This window comes from Aptenodytes forsteri, unplaced genomic scaffold (genome assembly GCF_000699145.1).
Source record: "Aptenodytes forsteri isolate BGI_AS27 unplaced genomic scaffold, ASM69914v1 Scaffold307, whole genome shotgun sequence".
Classification (NCBI taxonomy): Eukaryota; Metazoa; Chordata; class Aves; order Sphenisciformes; family Spheniscidae; genus Aptenodytes; species Aptenodytes forsteri.
The window spans coordinates 1,463,501-1,472,213 of record NW_008795303.1 but is presented as its reverse complement, the minus strand read 5'-3'; the positions used below and the strand labels follow the sequence as shown (position 1 = coordinate 1,472,213).

Sequence of the window (8,713 nt, the reverse complement as noted above, 5' to 3'; positions counted from 1 at the left end):
CTCCAGGGGGGGCAGGCGGTGTGGGTGTGCTTGAGGAGTACCCCCCCACCGCCCCGGGGGAGGGCAACATTTATTTATTTATTTATTTATTTATTTATTTATTTATTTATTTATTTATTTATTTATTTATTTATTTATTTATTTATTTATTTATTTATTTATTTAAAGGGTTGGCATTAAAGGGAAGTGGTGGGTGATGCAGGCGGTACCTGCCCTGGCCAGGCAAAGGAAACGCTGCTTGGGGGCGCTGCCCGCTCCTTGCTGCCCCATGTTAACCCCATGTCTTTCCCTTAGGCTCCAGCCCAGTTTGGTGCAGCCTTGGCAGAGACCAACAAGGAGAGGGAGTTCCATTGTGAGTGTTATTTATGTATCTCTTTCTGCCTCTGCTAGACCTGCTTAGGGAGGGCTTGACCCACGCCCCCATATTCTGCGGGGGCTGGGGTAGAAGGAGGGGCCTCCAGGGTTGGGTGGGGAAATTCCTGGGTCCAGCAGCTGCTGCCCTGGGGCGAAGCCCCAGTAATGGCTGGAGACGCCCCCGTAACGGCTGGGAGGCGGCTCCTCCTCGGGGTGGGCGCTGCTGCTGCAGACATCGCTCCTGCAATACCAACTCCGGCAAGCAGACGACGGGCTGCTGCCGCTGCTCACGTTACCCGGCTCAGGAGGGAGGGGGAGGGCATATTTCGGGTGCCCTCTAGAGTTTTACAGTGTGCATTAAAATCCATGACGAGACACCTTTAGCCATCTTCAAATTTTTTTCCCCTCTTTCTACAATCCTGTGTCCTGCATATCTTGAAGCTAAGAAGAGGAATGAGAGGTTTAAAATAACGTAGCAATTTGCAGAGCGTACTCCAGCGTCTCTCCTTTGTGCGTTCAGACTGGTTCTTCATGCCCGCAGATTTGCTTGGGTGATTTTGTTGGGTGCCGTTGGCAGTTTGTGTGCCTTGGCGGGGCTTCTGAGCCATCTGTTTTGCCCCTTCCCCAAAAAGCTGGAGGTCACGTGGAAAACGCACAGCTTCTACATAGTGAGCATTTTAGGTGTTTCATCTGTGTGGGATTTTCAAAGCAGATTGTGATCTCTGAGTGTTGGGTCGGCTAAGAAGAGGCTGATTACCAATCCTTGTCCGTAGGATTGGGCTGTAATTTGACTCTGGTTTGCGCCCTTTTTAATAATGTTTTTTTTTTTTTCTGCACGGGGGATTCTGAAATCGCAAAGTAGTGCAGCGAAGGAGAAAGTAAGGCGGTGTGCGCATGGGGAGAGGTTTTAGGAGCCGAGTTTGGATGCGGCCGCCGTCTGCGGGCTGTCGCCGCTAGAGGCCGCCGCGAAAAGCGCAGCCGGCCCCGGCAGGTCTGGTGGGTAACGTGCAGCCAGAGAACAAAACAAAAAGGCAGCGCCTGTCTTGCGCTCTGGGTTCTTCACTTGGGTACAGGGGGGATTCAGGTGTTGTAGTCTTCCCCACCACTTGTATCTTGAAATTTTTTTTTTCCTTTTTTTTCCTCCCTTGCCATTCTGCATTGTAGATTTCCCAGATTTGCATAGCTTGCAACTTTCTTTGTCACTTTTTGGTGGCTTACATATACAAAGAATAAATGGTTCTCTGCAAAACCTCACTGCTTAGGAGGAAGGCATCAGATTTGGATTTATTCTGAGCTTCTAAAATTACCAACCTCACAAAAGATGCTGTGAGTTTGTATGGCCTGTTATCATTAATAAAGTGGTCTGTTCTAAACGTTGACTTACTACTGTAATTTTAAAATTTTAATTGTAATTTTTTTAACTCTTACCATGTCTTGGATGTAAGGCTACCATCTAATTCTACTTCTGATACATTATACGTTCCAGTCTAACAGCTGTTCTGCTTTTTCTGATGCTGCTTCATGTTAAAAAAGTTACTTCTAAGAGTGATCAAAGCAAATAATGCTTTGGAAGGAGGGAGGCTGTTGTGTTGGAAGGGACTGAAAAAGGATGTTGTGTACTGGAGCTGGTTTGAAAAAAATATTGCAGCTTTGTGTGGCTGCCTATGAAAAGATGAGAATACTGCCAAGAACAGCTGTATAGCTAAGATTCAGTAAACCTCAATAAGCAGTTGCCAGCTGGTTTGTGAATTACACTAACATCTTGCACAAAATCATCCTAGTAGATGGCATATTGTCCTCCTCCAACTGTGGCGGTGGTGGTACAGCCTTTTCTCTAGCACATGACTGGAGGTAAAAAGTGTATCCTATGGCATGTGATAGGCCATGCTGTAGTGTGAGGGAATGTATTTGGTGCTTACTGCTGCAAGGTCAGCTCTAGGAACCAAACTCCTCAGCCACAGTTTGTGAAATGAAGGTGATAATGGGACATCATTTATGGTTGGACTTGATGATCTTAAAGGTCTTTTCCAACCTAAGTGATTCTACTATTCTATTCTATGACATTATTAGGTAGTTAAACTAAATAACTTGTTTTAATAAAAAACTGTCTTAATTAGAGTATCTAATAAATTTCCTTTATATTATTGTTATTAATCCCCTTTGACCCCAAATACATGATTGCATTCTACTGTTGCTTACCCTGGAATAATATGCTAAGAGGGATTTGCTTCAGCAAGAATGTACAAGTGCCAGTGAAAAAGTGAAAGCAAGTTTCTTTGTCTTCTACAGAGATTGTTCAAGTATACAGAGGGATGTAGGACCAAAACTGGTACAACCTCTTTCAGATTTTTGCTGGCTTGCTTTCTTTTTTTTTGTCCAGCAGCATCATGAATAGTCTTGCATTGTTACAGTAGCTTTCATTTTGGTTTTGAGGACTAAATACAGAATTACTGAAATTCTGTCATCTTGTGTCAGAGTTTGCAGTCAATTGATAGACTCAGCAACAAAAGCAGAATGTGTTCTGTGAAGAATTTATATCAAGTATTGTTACTAATGGAAAAGCCATTGTTTGTTGAGAACTGTTTCTTTTTTCCAGAAGACATGTACATCACAAATAACAATGAACTCAACCTAGCTGTGGAAAGGGATTGAAATTTGAAGCTCAGAAGAGTTCAAAAGACGAGTAAGCTGTCCCTTCTGGGAAGTTTGAGGTAATACTTGCCTCCTGAGGCTCTTAAAGCCCTGTATGCTACAGGAGTTTTGTTGTCTGCTGAAATTGTTGCGTTTAACTCAACAGTTGAAAGGTTTTTTGCAACTTCTTAACTTCAGCTTAGTTTCAGTGATTTAATCTTACTAGGTGAATGCTTCAGGAGGATAACTGGGTTTCTGAGAGATTAGAGTTCAGAGGAAACTTAGCTTTTCTTCCATACTTGTAGCCTACCCTACATGCTGCTGGCAAATATGGCTGGCAGTAGATGCTAACTTGGTATATGATCTGCTCAATTTAGATGCTAGTATTAAAATTCTTCATTTTGGACCAAGATTTGGGAGTTTGTCAGGTACCGTTTTGTATTTCTAAGAGGAATTTTAGGTAGAAGGGAGCAGTGTGAGACTTCTGGAATGCAGTTGCGTGGTATGTCCTCTTTGGTTAACACTTGACTATATTGATTTTATATCATAGTTTTCCAGCTGCACAATGGCTTCTAACTCCTCCTGTTTGTTGCCCATGCTTCTTGCATTGGTGTAGATGCACTTGAATTGGGCTGTTGATCCTGCTGCATTTTTGGGGGGAGAAGCCCGAATTCCTATGTGACTGTTTCCAGGTGCTTCTGTGGTTTCTAATGCATCAACAAGCCTTGCGTCTGTGCTGCCATGTGGATTTCCATCCCTTATCCCCACTGAGATGGCCAATGAGCATTCATTGCTGCTCTGGGTGGCTTGGCTGAATATGAGCTGGCAGTGTGCCCAGGTGGTCAAGAAAGCCAATAGCATTCTGGCTTGTATCAGAAATAGTGTGGCCAGCAGAGTAGGGAAGTGATTGTGCCCCTGTACTCAGCACTGGTGAGGCCGCACCTCAAATACTGTGTTCAGTTTTGGGCCCCTCACTACAAGAAGGACATTGAGGTGCTGGAGCACGTCCAAAGAAGGGCAGCAAAGCTGGTGAAGGGCCTAGAGCACAAGTCTTATGAGGAGTGGCTGAGGGAACTGGGGTTGTTTAACCTGGAGAAGAGGAGGGTCAGGGGAGAGCTTATTGCTCTCTGCAACTACCTGAAAGGAGGTTGTAGCGAGGTGGGTGTCGGTCTCTTCTCCCAAGTAACTAGCGATAGGACGAGAGGAAATGGCCTCAAGTTGTGCCAGGGGAGGTTTAGATTGGACATGAGGAAAAATTTCTTCACCGAAAGGGTTGTCAAGCATTGGAACAGGCTGCCCAGGGAAGTGGTTGAGTCCCCATCCCTGGAGGTATTTAAAAGACGTGTGGATGTGGTGCTTAGGGATGTGGTTTAGTGGTGGACTTTGGCAGTGTTAGGTTAATGGTTGGACTCGATGATCTTAGAGGTCTTTTCCAACCTAAATGATTCTATGATTTCAACTCCACTTATTTATACTTAAATTGTTATGGCAATTTAAGACTTTTGTCTTCTGTGACCTTCCAGGAATTATCAATTTTAAGACAAAACCTGTATTTATTCTGTGAAACTCTGTGCCACTAGAGTTTAGTAGGATTCACACACGCAATTTGATTATATGTCTGTATGGATGAGAACATCAACAGTTGCATTAGATAAGATCAACGACTGTCCTTTATAGACAGGTTAGATCCTAAGTGTCCACTGAGGGATTCTCATGCCTTCATCTGAAGTATCTTGTGGATTGGACACGTCAATGATGAAAGTCGTTTTCTTACTCCACTTTGCTATCAGAAAAAAATTAATCAGTGGTTATAATACAGATGACAAATTCAGATTTTGCTAGTCCAACATAATTAAAATTAACAGATTATTCAGTTTTGTGGTCAACTCAGAGTCTCTAGTGACATCATTGCCACCAATGTATTTTTCAAACTGCTCTGTGTTTGGAGGGTATTTATGCTTTGTAACTTTGTTTTAATGCTTAAGCATTCTATCTTTTGCTGTGTTTCCCAAGCTTTTTTGAGCTACCTTGACCATAGCTTCCTTCTCTGCCCCTTCTACCATCAGCCACTGGAGAATAATCTGATGGGGGTGGCAGGGATTCATCACTGAGGCAGGGGCGCAGAAGCAAGTGTTCAGTGCTCCAGAGTAGCTGCAGTAATGGTTTGAAATGCACTCAGGCATTACTAGTGCTCTGCCCAACCATACTGAGTGTCAGTAGCGCAAGAGGATTCTGGTGGGTTTTTTGTTTGCTTTTTTTAAGTTTTTCTGAGATGAGACTACTTAATCATGCATTGTTATTGTTCAGAAATGATAGTTTTATATCTCTAAAATACTTAACACTTAATATGTTACCTAAAATAAATGAATTAGGCACTCTGTACTTTACTGTGCATTAAGGTTCATAAACTTTTTTCCTTAACTCTTACAAGACGATCAGAACCTTCAGTTTATATCACTGTAACTTCTAAAAGCCATAATACCTAAATTTGTGTACCTAGTCTATCAAGGCATAGTCACTACTAATTAGTTTTAATACTTACTGACACATGCCAAGCAGGATGTCATCTTAATTCTACCTTTTCCCCTGTTTAATAGATTGTGCAAAGTAGTGATGTACGCTTGGTCACACAGTCTGTTAACTGATAGGACAACAACTGCTTAGATACTTGCACCATAGCTCACCAATCTAACTCTTGGGAGGCCGGAAAAGAAAGCGCGTCATTAGGAGAGGACAGTGGCATAATGGAAGAGTTCGTATTGGTTTCTACATGCAGTTTTCTCAGTTCCTTTGTTGTGAAAGATGGCATTGCAAGAAAATGGTAACATTGGTCATAACCCATAGAATAACTATGCGCATGATTTTCTAATTTAGGCCTGTTATGGCTCATAGCCACTCTTAGAAACATGGACCTGTTTGTTTTCCTCCTGCAGACTTTTGTTGGAAGCATATTGGCATTTTGTGTTCCTTTAGGCTCTTCTGTGCAATATAACTGTACTGAACTTGAAACAAAAGCCCACTCATGATGCAACGATCTCTTTTTTTTTTTTCCCCCTCCCCTCCCCCTCCTCTCCTTGAAAGTTTAACCTTGGTGAAAACCTTACTTCTTTCTGGAGTTCCTTTTCTTTAGATCCCTGTAAGACTTCTCCAGTTTGGCATTTGCCCCTAGTACTACATCAAATTTCTTTAAAAACTATTTTGTTAATCTCATTCATAAACTCAGCTATCATCTCTGTATCGATGACCTTCAAGTCTCTCTCTCTTCCAAACTTGCTGTCTTCTATACCAGCTAAATCTCAGTGTGTGCTTCTGACTTCTCTTTGTGGATGTCTGACCTTTAGCTCAGGCTACTATCGCAAAGGCAATCCTTCCTCCCCAAAAGGAAAACTCTCTGTGCTGTCTGTCACTTGTGGACAGTGTTGTCATGAGATCTTTGGTTTAAGCCTGTAATCTAGCCCTTGTTTTAGGCACAGCACATGCTACTCTTCTAACAGACTGCAGATTTCTTCCACGTAGTAAGCTCTCTCTTGATTGTTAATAAACAATTAAGTGTTTGCTATGTAGTTGTATTAATAAATCACATGACTAAATCTCATACCTTGCCTTTGTTTTCTGTATCTTGTAACAGTTTTTCTTATGGTTGTGGTAAAAATGATCCTTCTCTGTTGATACGGATTCAGAATCCTGAACAAGAGTGCTTTCCTCGTCTTCTGCTTTGACTGTCTGGTCTTTTTGCATCTCTTATTTTATAATTGTAAAAGTAACAGGTTACTTGCCTTTAATTTATAGTTGGGGTTTAGCTGTGAAGGGTATTACCTGTTTTTTGTTGTTAATGAGATTTTAAGTGCTGTTTAGAAAATGACATCATGGGCAGTTAAACACTTGTTCATTCTCCTGTGATGCTGCTCATGCTTGGAGAAGTTCGCTGTGTGCACCCTTTAAAGCAGTTGCAACCTGGTAATGCAAAAGAAGCTAACTTTAGGAAACAAAGCCTACTAAAACCAAAACCAAACCACCACCTTTCCTGTCATTCTGGGACTCAAACACACCATCCTTAGAACAAGAACTAATTCTAACCATTGTTTATGGTGGTGCTGTTTCCTTGTATTCTTCTTTCTGTCTCTCTCCATCTGTTGTCCCTTATGTTTAGCTTGTTTGCTCTTTCAACAGTCTTATTCTGTGTTTGTACGGTGGCTAGCATAGTGTGGTCCGTAACTTTGGCTCCTAGGAGCCTGTGATAAAAGTTGCAATATATGGGTCTGGTATCAGTGTCTTTTTTCTTTTCTCTTTATCTTTTTTTTTTGTGTGTATGTATGTGTGGAAAGGGGAAGAAGACCTAGTGTTCTGTTATACCTGAAATCATTTCATCATTTTGTTTGAGCAAGAATTGATGATTAATATACCAACCTATATATGTTTAAGAGCTCTTACTAAGCTGGAAGAATTTACCAGACATCTTTTAAATCAATAGCTAGTATTTCTGTGTGCATGGGTTTTGGGGGGGGTTGTTAATTTTGTTTTGTTTGTGGTGGTTGTGTTAGTTTTGAAAAATGTTCATTCAGAAGGTGAGGTTTTGTTCTGGTAGATGGTACCTCATTAAAGAAGCCAGTTAGTATCTAGAAAGGTCAGGTAAGAAGTTCTCTAATACTTACAAGAAAAAAATAATTGCGATTTAGAAGTGACAGAAAATGGAGAGTGCAACAAAGGTTGGTTATTTTTTTTTCACCAGACGCAAATGTTGGATATATCTTGGAATTGTTGCCATTGTCACTGTGTTTGGCCATCATTACGTATACTTCTGTCCAAAGAATTAACAAATAGAAATACTGAGATGGTCTGACTAATGTTGTATATAGTACAGCAATTATGATCTGAACTAAGTCCAGCATTTTTTAATAATTAAAAAGAATTGGAGAATTTGGAGAAGACCTACAAGAATGACTTAAGACGGAGTGGAAAACATGCTTTCTGTTAACAGACTTTAGAAACTCTGTCTATTCCTCAATAAAAGAAAATAGATTAGGGTGTGACTTAATCCTGGTCTAGGAGAGACTATGCGCCCAATAACATTAGATAATAGGGTGCTTCCCACCCATCCCCCCCCCCCCCCCCCCCCAATGTTAAAGGCTTAATTTCTGAGTGCTGATTATTGCCTAAGCAATATAAATTCAGATAGGGAACAGTGTGTAGCCTTTCAGCAGGTAGGATAACTAAGAGTTGGGTTAACTAAGAGTTGGAATAACTTACTGAGGCATTACTTTCTTCTTTTTAGGCAAAAGTTTAAAGAGGATTTGAAAAGCTCCCCACTAGCAAAGTTAAATGTGTTTTGGTTTGGGTTTTTTGGGTTTTTTTTTAGGCTTGGAATACAGTATGTTCTGCAGGTCTTTATTCCAGTTGCAGATTTGGACTTGAAAGACAAAATACTGGCTTAGAACAAATGCTATATAGTGTATTTTTCATGGTGTTACATTCAAATAAGCATATATGCTTGGTTGCGTGACAGTTTAAACCAGCCTAACTTAGGGTTGTCATTGTCTTCTCTTCTTTGTACCAACACTGGCCTTCTCTGTTTCTTTTTTTGGGAGTCAGTTTAGCTCCATGAATCATCACAATGATTTTTTTTTTTTTTTCAGGGGAGCTGCGTAGGTGTTGGTTGTTTGCTCTGTTTTTTATTTCAGCTTTTTCTACCATGTTAGCTCCCATGACAGACTGGCTGGGGGGGGGGCTG

The 8,713-nt window shown here is 41.3% G+C and overlaps 1 protein-coding gene across 1 annotated transcript in view; it reads left to right on the top strand.

Annotated features, from left to right (window-relative positions):
• Positions 1–8,713, top strand: part of ZMYM2 (zinc finger MYM-type containing 2) — a 97,411-nt gene that overhangs the window by 770 nt on the left and 87,928 nt on the right. The window contains exon 2 of the mRNA XM_009279369.2: positions 295–352. The gene's annotated coding sequence lies outside the window, so the exon portion shown is untranslated. The remainder of the gene's footprint in view (positions 1–294; positions 353–8,713) is intronic.